At 41.8% G+C, this 20,713-nt stretch overlaps 1 long non-coding RNA gene across 1 annotated transcript in view; it reads left to right on the top strand.

Annotated features, from left to right (window-relative positions):
* The window catches only part of LOC130708110 (uncharacterized), a 35,776-nt gene extending 17,977 nt beyond the window's left edge, over positions 1 to 17,799 (top strand). The window contains exon 3 of the long non-coding RNA XR_009008166.1: positions 16,590 to 17,799. This is a non-coding gene — a long non-coding RNA (uncharacterized LOC130708110). The remainder of the gene's footprint in view (positions 1 to 16,589) is intronic.
* Positions 17,800 to 20,713: the final 2,914 nt, after the last annotated feature.

Raw genomic sequence — 20,713 nt, 5'->3', positions numbered from 1 at the left:
AAAAGTTGCATAAATATGAGTAAGTAATCAAAGCTCTCAGTGGCTAAATTAATAAAATGCACACATTTCAGTACTTACTCTAGGTGTTTTAGGGGGATTCTGGGCCAATAATTTCCCTCGCTTTGCCAGACCATAAATTAAGTAGTTAACTATTTTTATTGAGAAGTGAATGAAAGATTCAGAACTCTGAGAGACAAACATAATTCAAAGGGCTTTTTCAATAGAATCCCTTTTGCTATCTACTCAAGGTAACATTAAAAAATAATCAGTAATGTTTTTCTTTTGTCCCGAAAGTCCAAATGGATATAGTCTAACCCCTTTCTTATAACCAAGATGATTCTCAGTAGACATCCAATTATAACATTTCCTTTCTCATTTAGACACTGAAAGGTCAACTTTATTTTTTAATAGAAATATCCCAAAGTAGCAAGTATCCATAATTTTTCAAGACACAGAGCAAGACATAAAATTTTTGCAAAATGTCTTTTGCTTGAATTCATTCCTTTGTGGTAGCATATTATCCTTTGGAAATGAGATATTGTGCACCGACAGCCCATATCATTCTCTTCTGGAGGTAGGTTCCAGATGATAGAAGTATTGTCACATAGTGTATAGCCAAGAGTTTTGGTCTATGGGAGTAGAATTTTTCAAAGGTACCTTTATCTTTTTTTTTTTTTCTTTCTATTGGGAAAAATGGCCATAAAAATGGCCATGCATTATATTACTAAGGAGGTAAGTATTGGTGTTATTTTAGAGACAAAGTTTAATAAAATAGGCATTTCTCTAGATCACTTTCCTAACAATGTGAGTAGAAGCAGCCAGGGTGGGTCTGGTGGCTACGTGGAGTTAGGGATCCGGCTTCTTTGATCCTCTTGCCACACTTAACATGCAGCTTCTACTTTGTGGACCAACATGACTGTTCTGGCTCCAGCCAGCACATCTGCATTTCAGCTGTTGGGAAGGAGAGAGATGGAAGGGGAGAGCTCACTGCTTTCTCTCAGGGGTGTGATCCCAAAGTTGCATACCTCATTCTACTTACATCCCACTGGCCAGAACTTAGTCAAATGGCTACACCAAGCCACAAATGGGGCTAAGAAATGTCAACTTTACTTAGGTGGCCTTATGACAAGCTAAAAACTCTATTCACGTGTAAGAAGATGAGAATGGAAATGAGGGGACAACTGGCTGCCCCATCCCCATGTACAAACAAGGAGGGAGAATAAAGGAGAATGAAAGAATTGGAGAAGTTAAGAAAGAGGGAGAAAGAGAATGGGAGAAGGAAAAGGCAAAGGTTGTCTTGATAAATGTAGACTATATATGGTGTTTTCTTTTTTCTGTTGGTCAGTTGACTCTAGACGTCTGAATTTATTTCTGATCACTGCAGTTTGCAATGCAATAAACCTCCGTTTATCTCTTCTCAGTAGCTCTTATTTACTCAGCTCCATTCAAAGAATAACTGTGAGTGCTTTCTGCAAACCTGAAACTGTGGTAGGTGTCAGACATACAGTGGAGAAAAAGAAAGATCAGTCCCTGCCTTCAAAGAATGATATGAAAGCGTGAGGTGGGGGAACAGATACTAATCAAGTAATTGAAAAATGATGAATGATATAAAATGAGGGGTACAGGGAGCTATAGCAGCATAGAGGTGAGCACCCAGCCTACGTTGGGGAGAGAATAATTTCTGTTAAATGCCTTTCTGAATAAAACACCCACAGAAGCCTATTAGAAGGAGAAAATTATTTTTCTAGATTGCTTTGATCCCAGGAATGTTATACCAGACGCTATAGAGTCAAGTCCATTTAACTGAATCTAATGAAACAACCATGTCTTCAGTATCTACTGTGTCTGAGGTACTGGGCCAGGAACTGCAGAGGCTACAAAAGAGAACGAGAATGGGTCTCACGTCTTAAGTAGCTCATGCTCTAGTGAAGGAGACAACAGTGCAACTCAAGGCATTGTGATCAAGAGCTACAGTAGAGATGTCCACAAGGCCTCGGGGCAAAGGGAGATGAGTGCTAACACTGTGTGGTCTCAGTCTTCATGGTGTCTTAGCTGAGCCTTGAATCCTGTGACTGTGTAGAAGGGTCTTTTAGGAGGACACAGCTGGAACAAAAGGCACAAAATGCAGGGTATGTTTAAGGACTGACTTTTAGTCAAATGTAGCTGGTGGAGTGTTAGGGGTAGAGGGGTGTCGTGTGACCCTAGGCATAGAAGTTAGGGCAGATGCGGGGAGGCCTTGATCACAGCGCTGAGGACTTTCTTCTGTAGGCCAGGGGAGTTTGATGATCAGTTCCCCTCTGCTTTTAGAAGCTAACCACAGAGAAGGGAAATCTGAAGCAGGAAAGGAGAGCTTTAAAACGTGGCTAGGGGACTTCTCTGGTGGTCCAGTGGTTGAGACTCTGTGCTTCCAATGCAGGGGGTGTGGGTTTGATCCCTGGTCGGGGAACTAAAATCCCACATGCCACAGGGTACTGCCAAAAATTTTTTTAAATTAAAATTAAAATGTGGCTAGACAGAGAGGATCAAAGAGAGAGGCCTTGATGAGGAGGCATGTTTAGGCTGAGCATCTACCTAGATGTTTACAGGGGTGAGGATGGGGAGGAGAAGCACAGAGGGGAAGAAAACTCTGAGGTTTTAAGCTTGAGTGATTGGGAGGGTGGTGCTGACATTTAGTGGTTTAGGGAAGAAAAGGAGGAAAGAAGCACTGGCTAAACACTACTGGTTGTCTACCCAACGGCCATGTCTCTGTTCTTCACAGAGCCCAGTTCTGTCAAATGTCAATCATCCTCAGTCCCTTAGGAGTATCCTAATTGGTGTAAGCTATCAGCTCGAGGAGACCCCCCTGCTGACTGTTACTGGTCCAGGGGTGGACGTGGCACTTAATTGACCCTACCATATCGAGTGCATAGTCCATGTCTGGGAATGTACACTCCATGTTGTAGGAAGTGGACAGCAGAATCAGGTAGCTAAACACCCAGACTGAAAAGGGAAGCCCCAGGGAACTGAAAAGATAAGATGATCATGGAGAGAGAAGAGTTCAGGAAATCAACCTCATCAAGTTGTTTATGAATCCCTGGGCTCACCCTTGGCCTGTACATGTATAGGCATGGCTCTAAATAGATTGCCAAAGACTATGAGAACTGGACTATGGGACAGGCCACCGTGCTGGTCCCACACTGGTCACTGGATGGCACATACAGGGCACAGATCCCAGTAGCCTGCAAAGACTCGGAAAACCGAACTGTCATTAGAACTGCAACCCATAGAAGGCGGGTCAGAACTTGTGACCTGAACCCAACCAGATCAATTGCCTGCTAAGACAGAAATATCAAAATTCTCCATAGGATATAAACAAGAACCTGAGTCTCATTACACAACAATCAGAATATCAAAGGTGCAATCCAAAATTACTCATCATACAAAGAACCAGGGAAATGTCAACTCACAGGAGACAAGATAAGTGACAGCAGCCAACAGATTTTGGAATTATCACTTTTAAGTAGCTATTATAGAAATGCTCCAAGAAGTAAAGGTAAGCAGTCTTGAAATGAATGGAAAGATAGAAAGTCTCAGCAAAGAAATAGAAGATATAAAAAGAACCAGATACAATGTTGAACTAAAAAGATACAATAACCAAAATAAAAAGTTTCCCAGATGGACTGAATAGCAGAATGGATATAACAGAAGAAAAAGTCAGTACATTCGAAGACAAATCAATGAAAATTATCCAATCTGAACAACAGAGGAAAAAAAAAGATTTGATGAGGGTAGGAAGAGCATAGCCCCTCTCTCTCCTGTGGGAGCATACCAAAAGATCTAACATTCATGTCATTAGAGTCCCAGAAAGAGAGTAGAAGGAGGAAACTTCAGAAAAAGTATTTGAAAGAATAATGAGTGAAAATTTCCCTAATTTTTTTTTTTTTTTTTTTTTTTTTGGCCGCACCACGTGGCTTGTGGGATTTTAGCTCCCCGACCAGGGATTGAAGCTGGGCCCTCAGCAGTGGGAGCTTGGAGTCCGAACCACTGGACCACCAGGGAATTCCCGAAAATTTCCCTAACTTTGGAAACGAGCCACAGAGATACAGGATAAGAATAAAGAACAAGGCAAACAAAATGTCATAGAAGACAACAAGGGATTGAAAAGATTTTGGACATATGAATGCCCAATACTGCCCCTTACTTACTGTGAGACCTAGGGGAATTTTGCTTATGTTTCTGAGTCTCAGTTTCCTCATCTGTAAAATGGGTAGAGTAAGGCCTATCTAAAATAAGGCTATCGTGAAGATTGAATTCAGTAATCTAAATAAAGCACTTAGCACAATTCCTGAATCACAAGAAGTGATGAATAAATGATAGCTTTTTAAAATGGGGAAAGAGAGTGGTCAGCAAAGAAGCCAAGGATGATGAGGACTGAAAAGAGACCATAGGGTTTTGCACAAAGGAGATGATCATCCGAGATGATTTTGGTAGCATGGCCAGAGCAGGAGCCAGACTATTGTGAACTGAGGAGTAAATGAGGGCAGAGGGAGGAGGAGAAGTCAGCATAAGCATTTTTTGACAAAGTTTGGTGATGAAAAGAAGGAGAGAGCTAAAATACTTGCTTGAGAATGCAAAGCTGTTGGAATATTCCTTCCTTTTTCAAGATGGAGAATTTGATCCTGTTTTTCTAAGCTGAAGGGAAGGTGCCCAGGAGAGGAAGCGATTAATGGTTCAGGAGAAAAATGGGATGCCTGATGGCACAGGAAGTGATTGGATCAAACCCACAGTTGCTTTTTTTGTGTGTTTTTTCTTTTTTTGTGTGGATGTGTTTGTTGTTGCAATGGCTTAAAGCAGAGATAACAAGTCTATTACAAAAGAAAGTGCATGATTATCATGGTTTGCAGATGATATGTTTACTGTTCTAAAACAGATTCTCAGCCCTTTCCACACATGGCCCTTGAAGAAAATGATAGTATCTATAAGATATATTGGAGTAAGCCATAGGGGATTTGGAGGCAATTTTCTGTGGCTTGGTGAAAAAATTTCAGTGTGTTTTTATATTATATAATTATGATAATAAAAATAAACCATAATGTATTATAAAAGATATTCAATATTGAACTTATATAAAACTTCCATGTAAAATATTCTCAGATTATTTACCTAGATACTTAGGCTTACTTCTCTGGACATAACTTTAATATAAGATTATATGCCTAAATCTTTAATATGAGATTAATATAAGATTATATAAGGGGCCATCAGCATTTCTTGGTGTTGACTTTTTAATGATCATCTCTTGCTAGTCAACACGAACGAGAAACTTTGTTCATATAAATTGCTAATTTAAAATATTTAATTTAATTTTTAAAATTTATAATAGTTGCCAGGAAATTCAAACAGTTCTTTCATTCTTTTTTTTTTTTTAACATCTTTATTGGAGTATAATTGCTTTACAATGGTGTGTTAGTTTCTGCTTTATAGACAAATGTGATATTGAAATTTGTTGTGATGATGCAAATAGATTTTTCAAAACAATATAGCTTTTTCATATCATGTACTTCAAAGTAGTGACGAAGCTCTAATGTGAGGAAAAGACAGGTGTTATTAGAGCAGTCACTTTGCAAGTAGCTTGAATGTCACTAAAAGAATCCATCAGCACAAATACGTGGCAGCATCTCCTGTGTCAGGACCAAGATTCCAAGCTGCCACCTGGTGAAGTGCCTGCCCTGAGCCCCCTTGGGCTGTGATCTGGGCACCTGGTACCCAAACCCCTCCAGCAGCTCCATGGTCCTAGGGCCACAAGGCAGAGATGTGCTCTGCAGCTGGCACTGAGGGGGCATCCTGGCTGGAGGGCACCCTTGGGCTGTTTTAACAGGTTGCCACAAAGCAAGGTGTGCGGGATGTGGCCGGTTCTGCTCATTGCTAATAGCGATCTCACACAATCAGAGCTCCTCTGCTTAGGGTTCTCTCTCGAGCCTCCAAGGAGCTTCTTGAATGTAGGTGACGAGTTACAAGTGGCCGCACCAGACCCTCCCTGACTGCTGGGCAGTCAGTATCTTACAGAGCACCCGAGTCCCCCTCTCGGCACAGCAGCAGACTGCACGCAGCGCACCAACTGGAAAGCTCCGGTCTGGAAAGCCAAAGGAAGAAAGTATTGACATGAATAAAAGAGTGAGAAGAATGACTTAATATATGAAAGATACATGCATATATGTTAAGATAAATATTTGAAAATTACCGGATTTTCTATTTACTAACTATAATGAGTGAGGAAACATAACAGAAAAAAAGATTGCACTCCCAATAGCAACGAAAGAGATGAAATACCTAGGAATAACTTAACAAGAAATATGAGAGATTTATATGAATAAATGACAAGATTTTACTGCAAAGTATAAAAGAAGACTTCAATAAATAGAACCATACCGTGTTCTTGGATGGGAGAACTGAATATTATAAAGATGTCAATTTCCTACCAAATTAATTTATAGTTATACTATAACTCCAATCAAAATCCCAATAGAGTTATTTTTGGAATGTGACAAAATCATTCTATAGTGCAGCTAGAGGACAACCAGCAAAAGTAACTAATACATTTTTAAAAAAATAAATTTGTTCATTTTATTTATTTATGTTTGGCTGCATTGAGTCTTCGTTGCTGTGTGCGGGCTTTTCTCTAGTTGCAGCAAGCGGGGACTACTCTTCGTTGCAATGCGCAGGCTTCTCATTGCGGTGGCTTCTCTTGTTGCGGAGCACGGGCTCTAGGCGCTTGGGCTCAGTAGTTGTGGCGCATGGGCAACTAATACATTTTGAGAAAAAAAAACAATGTGGATGGCGGAGAGGGATTAGTTTTCCCAGAAAGTAAAAGACAACGGAAAGGAACAATAATGTTTTCAGTTTGTTTCTACTGCTAGTATAGTTTAGGGAAACAGAATAGATAGGCCAGTAATAGCCCATAGAATATATATGATGATGATAAAGATGGTACACAGCACAGGACGGAAGTGGGGGATTCTCCAATGAATGGTCCTAGATATTTATTGGTGGGGGTGGGAGGAAGGATTGGAGGGAAAGTGTTGCTAAGTGTGTGTTTCTGTGCACGGGTCTTCAACTAGAGTCCCACATCCCACTTCTCTCCCAAGTCCTCACTTTCTATTCCCTAGGGTAGGAGGAGGGAAGCACCTCACTGATGAGTTTAGAAGAAGAAATAGAGTGTGAGTGGCTCAGACCCCTCCTCTCTTGGATCTGCTGGGCTGCAGAGAAGCTGAGTACTGTTCTGCCCTCTGCTCTGTGGCCCCTTATTGAGGAAGTTCCTGCTCCTGCCCTTTGGGGATTCACTGTGGTCTAGCAGGGCCTGGGTTTGGGTGGCCCAGGCAGCTTAATCCAGGGGTGAGGTGTATTAACAGACTATTTTGGCTGTTTAATCTTAAATTACATATTCTAATCAGGTTTACCCAGAAATAAAGGAGACAACATCGGCCTGCATTCCCTTTATCTCTCAATTGGTTTCTAACTCATGAAGGGGAAAGGATATTATTTGTTGGTCCAGTTAAAACTCCAAAACTGGACCAAGTGGTTGGCTACTTGGGGAAAAAATTTATATCATAATGCATGTCAGTATATGAAGAATAACTTTTATAAATGTTAAACTATTAAAAATAAAAACTGGAAGACAATATCAAATTTCTGGATCAGAGAAGACTCTCCAAGGTTACAAACAAATGCAAAGATCCCAAAGGCAAAGATACATAGCTCTAACAAGATTTAAAAACAGTGTGTACATATAAAGAAGCAAAAGAAAAAAACAAAAAGAATAAGCGACAATTATGAAGCTGGAAAATTATTTCTAGTAAACATTACACAAAATTACTGCCATAAATTTCTCAACTAAACAGATAAAATGACCAAGAACAGGAATACCTCAACAGATGAATGGGGGAAAATATTTAATAGACAATTCACAAAAAGAAAAGTACATATAGTTAATGAATATGTGAAAAATGTCATATTCACAAATGTCCAAAGAGATGCAGTTAAAATGAAACATTCGGGGCTTCCCTGGTGGTGCAGTGGTTGGGGGTCTGCCTGCCGGTGCGGGGGACACAGGTTCGAGCCCTGGTCTGGGAGGATCCCACGTGCCGCGGAGCGGCTGGGCCCATGAGCCACAATTGCTGGGCCTGCGCGTCTGGAGCCTGTGTTCCGCAACGGGAGAGGCCGCGATAGTGGGAGGCCCGCGCACCGCGATGAGGAGTGGCCCCAACTTACCACAGCTGGAGAAAGCTCTCGCACAGAAATGAAGGCCCAACACAGCCATAAATAAATAAATAAATAAAATTAAAAAAAAAAAAAAAATGAAACATTCTTTGTCTATCCAGTTGGAAAAAAATGATAAAACGAGAATGCTAGTACTGGTGAGGGTATAATGAAATGATCACTGTGACGGGTAGGAACATAAATCAGTACCATTTTTCTGAAAAGAAATTTGGCAACATTTATCATGAGTCTTAAAATGCTTATACCTTTTGACTCCAATAAATCTAGGAATCTACAATAAGGAATTTGCAGAAGTGCAAAATAAAGATTTATGTGCCTAGGTTTTTTTTTTTAATTAATTAATTAATTTATTTATTTATTTTGGGCTGTGTTGGGTCTTCGTTTCTGTGCGAAGGCTTTCTCTAGTTGTGGCAAGCGGGGGCCACTCTTCATCGCGGTGCGCGGGCCTCACTGTTGCGGCCTCTCTTGTTGCAGAGCACAGGCTCCAGACGCGCAGGCTCAGTAGTTGTGGCTCACGGGCCTAGCCGCTCCGCGGCATGTGGGATCTTCCCAGGCCAGGGCTCGAACCCGTGTCCCCTGCATTGGCAGGCAGGTTCTCAACCACTGCACCACCAGGGAAGCCCCAATGCCTAGGTTTTTATGATAAAATAAATGGAATAATATGTGTATGTCCAACACTAGTAAAGGCAAGTACATTATCATATATTAGAATATGACATGGGCATCAAAATTAAGCTACAAAGAGCTTTAAAATCACCTAAGAACATTAAAAAAAATCAGCAACAACAAACTTATAACCCTCTCTGTTAAAACAAAATGACCTAAGGCAGCTTGTGAGTAGATTTAAAATTCAGCAAGATTGCCTAGGTTAGAAGTAGGTGAGGGAAAGAGGCCAACAAGAGTAGAGAAAAAATAAGAGCTGGAAAGAACCTATTACAAAAACGAAAACAATTGCTCAGGTCTGAACATTGGCTATGGTTGGGCCACAAGTCTGACTCTTTGCAAATTCGAAAAGGAAAGATGTTTTAGAACATCACAGCGTGGAATTTGCTAGGGAGGCACCGTGAGATACATACAAAGATTGTTAGGCACGATTAAAGGCACATATGAGGTTCAGCAATATGATTTTTGTGGTGGATCCGCTTGGCAGACATCTGTGATTTTCTCCAGCAACTCTCAGCAGCCTGAAAATAGCAGAAGCCACAGCATCAGAGGCTGAGAAAATGGGTGTTGGGTAAATTCAAGTTTGGAAATCGACACAATGAAGCTGGGAGAAAACCAGGGTGGTAAAAGCATCTAGGGTGCTAGTTTGAGCAATCATTTATTCTCTCAGCAAAACTTATACTTTTTGACACATACTGTGTACCAGGCACTGTCCTAGTTATTCTTGGATACATCAGTGAACAATAACTAAGATCCCTAAATGTGAGAGTGGGGTGAGGAGGGGACACAGCATAAGGAATAATCACAATAATGTGTGTAATGAGGAACAAAAGAAATGATTGTGCAGGGTGGAGGGAATTGGGAGTGTGGACCAGGAGTGGGTGAGGATGTGTGGCTGGGCACTGAGACTTCAAGGAAGTGAGGGAGTGAGTCAGGAAGATACCTGGACCACCGGGATCTAGAACGGCAGTGAGGGAGGAGAGGTGAGGCAAGGACCTGGGTCTTAGATGGGGAGAGTGAGAGGGTCTGGGCGCAGTTCGTGTGGGAAAGAAAGAGCAATCAGGAAGCTGTTCCTAGAGTGGGGAATTCCTGAGCTTGGAAACTTAGAGATTCACAACTTTTATCTTAAACTCACTCCCTTTCCTCACAGAACTATTTTAAGATTTTCCAGTTACATATGTCCCCAGAGGTGCAGCCTTTTCCCTGCCTTGATTTCAGAGCAAGTGCTGTGTGGGCAGAGTGAAAATTAGGATTTTATAGGAGAAAACGCCTTGATAAAAAAATTTTAAAAGGACTGAATGACTCACACCTTCCAAAGTACCTTCTTTAGAGGTTTCAAAATAAAGATAGGATTGTAGGGCACACAACTGTACAAGTAAGGTGATCACAACTTTGTCAGGTAACAACACAGTCCAAAATCATATGCATAGAAAGAAAAGAAAAGGAGAATGGAAGAAAACACCAAAATATCCACTGTGGCTGGCTGTCTTTGGGGTGGGACTACCTAAGCTCTTTTCTTCCTTTGTTTCTTCTTGTTTTACTTTTATAATGGTTGAAGAATCTTTTACTTAAACATAGGCTAGGTTTTTTTCCCTCAATTCTAAATATAGACCTGCTAGAAAGGAAGGGAATGCAATGGACAAAGGATACAGGAGATAATTAACCTAGGAAATAAAGATAGTAAAGGTAGTATGAAAAGATAGGCTACATCACTAGGAACCACAGAAATGAAAATTGAGCCTTTTAAAATTTATGTTTTTTTGCTCACTACATTGGCAATTAAGAAAAAGATTCATCAGGTGGAACTGGAAAAAAATGGAGACAAAGAAATCATCAAGGAAATGGTTCAACAAAATTTCCTAGAACTAAAGGAAATATAGCTGACTGAGTGGCCATCAACATAGATGAAAATAGACTCAAGTCAATGCATAGTCTCAAGACATTTCACAGCACAGGGGACACAGATAAGATCTTACAAGTTTCTAGAGGGCAAAGAAAACAGCCTATGCAAAAGAGAGTCATGAATCAGAATAGTTCTGGATTTTTCAACAGCAAAACTGGAAACTAAAAGAAAGTAGAGAAACGTCCTCAAAAATATCAGAAGCAAAATGATTTCCAGCCTGCAATTTTATACCCACCAAACTATCAATCAAATGAAGATAAGACAGAGACATTGTCAAGATCTCATAAATTTACCTCTGATCCACTCCTTTTTAGGGAGGTGACTGGAGGGTGTGCACCACAAAAAACTAAGGAGTAAACCAAGAAAGAAAACTGCTGAAAGAAGAGACAGGGAAAGAGAACATCTAGGCTGATGTTAAAGAAAGACCCCCAAATGGCAGCCAGCCCAGATCAGAACAAGTCAGAAGTCTCCAAAAGAAAACTCCTCAGGAATATGATTTGATAGATACCCAATGTCTCCAAACATCTTGAGAGGAATTTAGAGGATTAATGGAGAATTTGCAGTCAAATTGCTAGGAAGTACGTTGAAAAATAAGCAAATAAAAATAGGTAATTATTAATTCTAGGGGCTACACAAAGTTGTAGAGGAAAGGGAATATAAATCATAGTACAACTTCTGACTCAGTTTGAATAAAGTCCAAATAGTCATCAGAATGTAAACACTGACTATCTCTCTAATCAAAGTTGTGATATGACTCTGATGAGAGGATGGGGGACTAGGAAGGGGCATTATATGGTGGGGAGAAGAAAGCTAAATCCTTTTCTTTCATAGAAAAGAGTTTAAAAAAGGATGCGTAAGCCAGACACCTCTTCTCCCTTTGGACACTCTTAGGCCTGGATGGGAAGTTATGAGAAAGGCAGACAGCCTGAGGATAAAGGTGACACACTGGAAATAGATAGCAGAATGGAAAGATAGAATCTGAGTCCTTGGTGATCTAGCACTGAATTAACCAATCCTGGAATCTACTGAGATCCACTTGGTGTGCAAAGACCTCAGTGATGACGCTGTGAACATCTGTGGCTTCCATATTCAAGTTCTTGGTACAACTAACCCCACAAGGTGGCACATACATTGAAGATTTTCTAAAACACTCTAAAAGCAAAGAAGAAGTCAGTGTTAATGATAAGATACATTATTATTAAGCACTATCAATGTGCCATGTCCTTCAGGCTACCTGAAGATTGACAGCCCTTTCAGACTATGAATTTTACTGCCTCTGGTGTTAAATCTTTGCACACACAGAATTACTGAAAGAAGAAAATGACTTCACCTAAAATGGGCTCTAATATTTTATAGAAGTTTATGCTTTTTTTTTTTAATAAAGACAGTGAAATAGAACATCTTTATTTATTTATTTATTTATGGCTGTGTTGGGTCTCCGTTTCTGTGCGAGGGCTTTCTCCAGTTGTGGCAAGTGGGGGCCACTCTTCATCGCGGTGCGCGGGCCTCTCACCGTCGCGGCCTCTCTTGTTGCGGAGCACAGGCTCCAGACGCGCAGGCTCAGTAATTGTGGCTCACGGGCCCAGTTGCTCCGCGGCATGTGGGATCTTCCCAGACCAGGGCTCGAACCCGCGTTCCCTGCATTGGCAGGCAGACTCTCAACCACTGCGCCACCAGGGAAGCCCAGAAGTTTATGCTTTTAAGGTATAATTTCAACACATGACAAGTTACTGTTCTAAAGAAACACTATTATGTGCTAGCTACTTCAGAAATGTTAAACTGAAGAAATGAATAAGACTATGATCATTTCTACAAGGACTTTCAAATATATAGAATTACCAAAAAAAAAAAAAAAAAAAAGGATCCTTAACAGGACAAAAAAAATAAAGAAAAATAAAGACAATGATAGGCGGAATTTTTAAAAACTCATGAAACTCACCTTTAAAATAAACATATTATAATCACAGTGTTGGAATTAATGTCATCAATATGTTTGCTGGTATTGCTGGAGATTCAAGGAAACTGATTCAATCTCTAACTGTTTATCTCAAGTAGCCAAAAAAAGAAATTCACCTATAAGCTAATATATGATGACAATTGCTTATAATTTTTAAGTTCTCTGGATGTGCTAGGCATTATATTCAGCACTTTATGTGCATATTTTCATTTAATTTATACAGTTATCTTAGGAAGGGAGGTATTGTTATTTTTCCCATTGGGCTTGAGAAAAGTATAGTTCAGGGAAGTAGAATCTGAGCCTGGATATGTTTGGGTCCAGAGCCTGGGCTTTTGGATCCAAAGCCTGGGCTTTAACTGCTGTGCTGTATGCGCTCTCATTAAAGGTGAAGAAATCTTGTATCAGATATGAGAATGATGTCTCGACGATTTCTATACTAGACGTTCAGTGTAGGTATGTTAATGGGGCCCAAGTGCTCTCTGAATGCAGGTACACACACCTGGTATTTCTCCCAGCTCCGGATCTCTCTTTATGCTCAGACGTACTTGACCCTGGACTGGCTGTGCCGTGTATATACTGCTTTCATATTTGTGTGGGGTTTTAGTATTCTATCTGTAGGTCTTCCACTTACCATATGGTGATGTCTGGTTTTGATTGCATGCTCCCATCGACCAAGGAGCATGTCTGTCTTGCCTGCTTGTTACAGAGTTCCATCCCAGTCCTAAGTTCTGCCCATCATTCACGCAAACTGCAAGTAGGAAAAATGAGTGAGCAGGAGGGGCTCAGAGGGGGAGGCAATGATCAAACCGCACTCACACACAAAGAGGGGAGCCATCTGAACCAAGTGTAAAGGGGAGCATGGGCCCTCTTGGCACCAAACAGAGAATCACAGTCTGATTCTCCTGATGTGCCCACCATTGGCCTGCCACCCTCCAAAGAGATTTCATTTGCTTGCCAAGGAATTGGTCCAAAATGGCTTGTGAAAAATGTCCCCGCAGGCTCTTGACAAACCCTGAAATGAGATGGGAAAGCGTTAAACAGGATTGGATTGTCAATAAATGATATGTAAGGACATCAACATAAAAAGCTTTTATGGAAAAATAAAAAAGCTTTTATGTCTGTCTCAACTATTTAATCTCTGACAGTTCAGAAGTGCATCTTCCCTGCTCTGGTGTTAATAAACACTGACATTTGAAGTGAAGCGAGCTGTTTCAATATCCTTTGGAAATGGAAATGGAGGTGTTGAGAGAGTGCAGATGAACTCAGCTGTTTTTAGTTGTTTCCAGCAGGAAGTTGTTCCAAATAACCTACGATATTACCAGAAATAGGAGGCGTTGGAAGTTTCTTTACATGGAGTGAGGATTCCAGAGGGAATGATCAGAAGTTTTCTTAGAAGAAAACATCATAATGGCAGGAGATGGAGAAAGATATTCTAAGGAATACAGAATTAAGAATATGCGAGATACCAGAAACTGAGAGAGGCTTGCCTTTTGGACTATGGTTTAGGGATATAAAGGATTATGGGATGAACTGGCCTCTAGTTTCCAGAGAGTAAAGGCAAAGACCCCAGTGACATCAGCCCAATAACTGGTCATACTTAGAGACTGGGGCTATGGGCATCACCTTTGCTGGGAATACAGCAAAGCTGTGAAGAATCCATTGTCCTGGTGATCCTGGAGACTCCTCTTCCTGGAAGGTTGGGAAGGGAACTCTTTGGTTCCAAGAATGCTCACCTCTTGAGAAATTAGCAGTGGTGCTCAGTGGCTCGGAATCCTCTGTGCATTCGTTGTAATTTGGGATGCTATCTATGGTAGGAATTATGAACATTACCCATTTATTCATTACCCGTTATTCATTTTATAATTTTAAGTAGTTATAGAAGTTTATAGTTGTTGCTATGTTTTGTGGCCCCTGTGATGTATGAAATGATGAAATCCAGACAGAAGACAACCCCAATTATGAACTTTCCTATGGGAAAATAGACCATGTTTCTTAATGTTGTAATTACAGGTATATTCACATACGTACAGAAAAAAAATTCCTAAGACATCAAATATTGACAGTGAATTTTTAATTCTTCATTCAGATGTTTCTTTGATTTCTGAAATGTATATAATAAGCATATATTATTTTGTAATAAAAAATAACAGGTTATTTTGGAACAGAAACACAGTACTGTCTACTCCACAGCTGAATCAGAACAATCCACAAATCCTCTGTAATGGGGGATAAGAATGCAGTTACACCATAATTTAAAAATAGGAAATATTGAAGAGTAAGTACTGGGGATATACGAGAAGGTGTCTTCAGTTCTCAGGTGTTGGAAATAAGGTCAAAAGCCAGTTGTTCACAGGGAAATGTGACTGCTGTCTTTCTACAGGAATTCTGTTAGTCTAGGAGTCATCACCCATTAGTTAGAAGCTACCCCAGGACTGTGTATGAAATCCAGAAAGAACTGTGATGGCTTCACTCAGTCCGTCTGGAAGATTCTCCTGGACAGGAGCCCTGGCCTGGTCTCAGTACTGAAAGCCTAGGAGACACACACACACACACACACACACACACACACACACACACACAGAGACAGAGAGCGCCTAACTTGCTTCTTGACTTAGTCTTGCGTTATACCTGCACTTGAAGGAAACATCTGCTCGTCAGGTAAAGGGTAAATATTTTAAATACTCATGGGTCAGACCCTATCACTGCTTTTGGATCAGCTTTTGGAAATGAAAATCTCAAAGTCCCATTCAGCAAGATAGAGGGTCCCACTTTGGTTCCCTCCAGCAATTCAGTGAACAGCAGTTATGTCAGGACCTTTGTCGTAGAAAGACTTCGCTAGACCTTTGCTTTGGCTTGGCTCTGTATCATCCCAATGACTCTGGGAAAATCTACTACTGACATCTGGTCACTTGTCTTCCAGATGACCCCCAATAATTCCTTCCTCTTCCTATTTATACCCTTGTGTAGTCCCCTCTCACCCTGTATGAGGTAAATAAATGGGAACAAGTATTTTTATTTATATTGTATATACAAGGAACTGAGACTCAAAGGAGTTAAGTAACTTGATTAGTATAATGGGCTATAGGCACAAGAATGTTGTGTCACCTGATATCAAATCCAAGACTTTGTTCACCTTCTCATGATGCTGTTCCTTGGAAGGAGAGGAAATGAAATGAGTGAAATCAGTTATTTTCCATTTATTCAAATGGTTGCTCACAGGGTTAAACAGTGCCCTCACACCCAGAGGTAATGTACAAACACATATTTACCCTGCAGAATTCTTTTCAGTTAAATACATTAATAAATGATGAGTAACATCAGGAGGCATGTGTACCCCCCTTTCCTCCTCTCAACCCACCCCCTCTTCTGTTGGTACAGAGATTTACATAACATCCTGGTTGCCATGGCTGATATTGTCCTCTGTTAGTTAACTCTTAAAGGAAGGACTCGTGTAAAAGCCTGTAAATGACTGCATGAATTATGCATAAGGGCTCAACTCAAGTCATGCATATAAAATGGGCATTAAGAACACAACCTTGACTCTCTTATTCTTTTATAAAGAGTTCCCACACAGGGCTTGCTAGCCTAGTCTGAAGCTCTCTCGTAGGATGAAATGGAGTTTGATTTATTGGTTTGAACTAATTTACAAAATGGAGACCAGTAACCAAGAAAATCAAGTTCTATAAACACAGCTGGCATCTGGCAAATGATAATAATAGGCTTTTTAAAGTTTCCATGTACCTTGTAGAACGTTATATAATACTCTGTGCGCACAGTGAGTGACGAAATCTGATCCTTTCTTCTGCCCAGCCAAGAAGAACCAGTGAATGATATGCTGAAAAGCTCAGAAGGTACCAGAGGAGATTCATATTCAAGTCCCATCTCGTGTTCTCCAAACTTACTCTCTATGACGCCTTTCGAGATCAAACCGAGTCTCCGTGAAATCATCTTACACCAGAGGGACAGACCATTGCTACTTTAGGAAGATGGCGATGCAGCGGTATCCCCTGCTCTTTACCACGGCAGCCAACCTCCTTTCCACATCAGCTGTCCAAGACCCAGTCCAGTTAGTTCAAACCCATCTTCTCACCAAATTCCTAGGCTCCTACAGATTCACGGACACCTCAACAGCGGTGTCTGGTCTGTGCTTTTGTCTGAGACTCTAACTGAACTCTAGGATGGCCTGTTGGAAAAAAGCATCCCTATATGGTTTGATTGAATCTTATTTGGGAGAATTTGTTTTTGTTTTTCAACCACACACAAGTACAGCTTGTTGATGCTTTCCAATGGGCAATGGAAAAGTCAAGATTTGGGTCAGCTGGCATGCATGCCCAGTCCAAGCCATGGCCATCCCCACCAGGCTTCTGGCCCCTGATGTGGTCTCCCTGCCACCACTGCTCACTCCACACAGCACCGGAAATCACTGATGGCTTCTCGTCACACATAGAATAAAGCCCAAGCCCCTAACCCTGGCCTATGAGGCCTCCATGATGTGGCCCTGCCTGGCTTTCCTAACTAATTTTGTACCACCCTCCCCTTGCCCATCACTTTCCAGCCCTCGTTTCCTTTTGGTTTTTTGAACATATTAAGCTTACTTCTACCTTCAGTCTTGTTCCTTTTTGCCTGGAATGACCCCAACGCCCTATCATTACCTTTCCAGCTCCTTCTGGTCATTTCCATTTCTTATTAAAAATCACTTCTCCCGAAAATCCTTCCCTGACCACCCAATCTGAATTAGTAGCTCAAGCACATAACTTGGTTTTACTTTCATCTTATTACTTCCTGATATTTCCTTGTTTATTCAATCTGTTTTACTGTCTGGCTTTCCCCTACCAAACTGTAAGCTCCAAAGGCAGGAACGTTATACGTAGAACACTGGCTGGCACTAACAGACACTCAGTGTTTGTTGAATGAGAAAATGAATGAATAAATGCCTTTGCTTTCATTTGGATCAGTCATTTTTGAAAAATATGTTGGTTTCTTTCCATCTGAATTGATTCAGTCATTTTGTAAAAACAAATCTTTCCCAGTTAAAATCAATTCATAGTTTAATAAAAATTTGCTATGTGAGCCAGCTCAAGTTTCTGTAAGTTAGTGTGCTCTACCCCTCATATATACAACTCAGATCTGTGACTCAGATACCTGAAAACGTCATTTGAGTTACAATTACTAGTCCTGAGACTGACTTACTTTGCCTTCTTTCTGGGCTTCAAGGACCCAACACAAGTCCTATGTTTTCTTTAAGTTTCTTTGACCAACAGAATTGCTCTCCTCCTTAGCTCCCTCCTCCTTTTATAGCACTGAGTATTCCACTCAGCAGCCCTTGGGGAGAGGTGGCTATTAGATAATCTCTGCTCTATTGGGGGGAATTTGCATGTGGGTTGTTAACTCTTTGAAGGCAGCATGAGGATCTGTGTCCCTTTATTTCTCCTGGGCTTCTGTCTTGGACCCTTTCACACTGTGTTTGTCCTATGGGTATTCTGTTGACCTGCAGACCCAACTCCAGTGGCTTTTTCTCCAGTTTTGTTTATTTTTAAATGAGTGTCAACTCTTAGCAGTGGTGGGGTCCCAGGACAGTGTGCCCCTAATTTTGGCCATGATCAGTGGCAGTGGGCAGGGCAGAGTTCAAAGCAGGGGCTCTTTCCAAGATGCCTGAAATAGTAGAGTGCTTCCCCTTTTCCTTGTGGTTGAGATCCCGTGAAGTCATTCTTAGCCAGAAATGGGTTATGAAAAGGCAACAACTAGATCCCTTTATCTCCCATAATATCTTTTCCCAAAAGAGGGAGATCTTTCCAGCTGAGATAAAGCCTAATTTTAGCTGATGCTGCTGGGCATCAGCTGGGCATCCTGGACCATGACAGTCCCCACTTCATGGCCAGGGACCCATTAGCATCCTTTGCAGATAAGTGATGATGCGTTAGCAACCGACTCCAGACATCTTCTTCCCCTGGAAAGGGGTTTGAATCTTGGAAGAAATCATGTCCTTACTGTGAAGACATGGTGAAAAAATCTTGCTTTTCTTCACAGCAGACAAACCTTCCCCTCTCCATAGAAAAACTGTTACTCCTAGGTGATTCTTTTGCTAAGACACTTGGCATGAGGGTGGGGCATCGGTGTTACAATCTTAGGTCCTGGGACTACCGTCTAAGGAAGGTACATTCAAATGACTGAAAAGTGCAAGGAAAATTCCTGCCCCCAATTCTCTCTCACTGGCAAGGAGTTTCTTCTTCCCCACAGATCAATTCTTTTGTGTTGAAAGCTTTTCTGCTTTTCAGCACTTTTATTAAAACATAACTCTCCCTGACAGGGATGGACTCTAAGACATTCATCAGGGGGTGGGTTATGGGTACGGACCTTCAGGTACACTGCTATAATACACTGTTACAATACACGTAACCCTGTTATAATAATGTAACGATCCTATAGTGTAGAGTTTACCACATTGCTTTTTTCTTGATTGTCACCCTACCAAGTAGACAGGGACCCTAGAGAGCAATTTATCATATCCATCTTTTCACCTGCAGGGTCATGATGGGTTCTTAAGAAATATTTCTGAATGAATGACCGACATTGCTAGATGCTTCCAAGTCTAGAAGACAGCTGAGTCGAGGAATAAAACACAGGTGCTGGCACAAGAGTAGTGGGGAGGGGGGTCTCCACAAAGAAGGGGAAGAAGATCCCAAGACTTCTGAATCGTTCGCCCTTGGTGACACCCAACACATGGTGACAAGGAAAGCTGCTTCAGTGGGGAGAAAGTGAAAGTTCTTGGGAGATGCCATGGACATTTTTGAAACACTTTCTCTGTCCTACCGACAAGCCAAGGCCCCTCCTTCTGTGACTGTGACGACTGAGCGAAGCCATTTCATCTCCTCACTCATCAGTAAAATTCTTCCCTTGCTACAGCATTTGGAGTGTGAATTCTAAAGATAACCCTGGGAACTGCTCCTTCACGAAATCGAGGGAGTTACTGCGGGCTTCAGGGTGGGCTGTGCCCGAGATAATGGCAACTTGATTTTCTCAGATCACATCTCCCCCTGAAAGGAGAAAGCAGCGTTGCTCTGCTGACCACAGGCTGGGGGCTGAGGCTTGGGATGGCTGCAGGGCCGCGGGACGGTCCACACTGCGCGTACGGTGATAGACTGGCAGGCCCGATACTGCGCAGCCCCGCTGCGGCTTTCCACACAGAGTGAGGCAGGATCCTGGGGGCTTGGCCGGATGTACCATTCCCTAAAGCAGAGGGCAGTCAGCTCAGCAGAATGCTTTCAGAAAGAGTTTCTAGCATGCTGTCAAGATGTGTATTTGTCACCAAGTGGTGTGTGTATTCCTCTGGCACTTTCTTTCTAGGAGCTGTTGATGCTTCTGTCCAAGTTTCATGACAACTAATCCTTATTAACCACTTATTTTGTGCGAGGCGTTGCTCTAAGTGATCGTGCATGTACGAATTCACCTAATCCTCATAGCATCCCTGTGAGGCAAGGACAATTTAGCATCCCCATTTCACAGATAGGAACCAGATAAAGACAGGCACAGTTTCAGGGCTGCACCTTAGGGGTCCTCTTCCCATCTGAGAGTGAAGTTTTGTGACAAGGTCTGGGCTTTCGGTTTCCCATCTCAGAGAGTCTTGCTGGTTCTGCCTCCTGATCGGCCGCCCTCTTGGGGGCCCCCTCACCCTAATCCTTCATTTCCACTGTGTGTCTGGCAGTCAGTTCTGACCTCTGTCTGTCTGAGTGCCCTGGGCTTGTACCCACGGCCCACAAGCCAGCCCCGCCTTACCCCAGCACCCAGCTGGCCTCTGGACCCCTTGCCTGGGGTCAGAGTGGGTAGTTCCACAGGCTGCCGGGCTCTGGGAGTAAAGCACAGGGCGGGGCGGGAACCCCGGGTCCTCTTGTGAAAGCAGATTTAGCATGCCCATGCGCAATCCCCACTCAGCAGCA

The sequence above is a fragment of the Balaenoptera acutorostrata genome, chromosome 4 (genome assembly GCF_949987535.1).
Source record: "Balaenoptera acutorostrata chromosome 4, mBalAcu1.1, whole genome shotgun sequence".
NCBI classification, from domain to species: Eukaryota; Metazoa; Chordata; class Mammalia; order Artiodactyla; family Balaenopteridae; genus Balaenoptera; species Balaenoptera acutorostrata.
The sequence above is the reverse complement of the archived record's forward strand: the minus strand, read 5'-3'. Positions and strand labels throughout refer to the sequence as shown.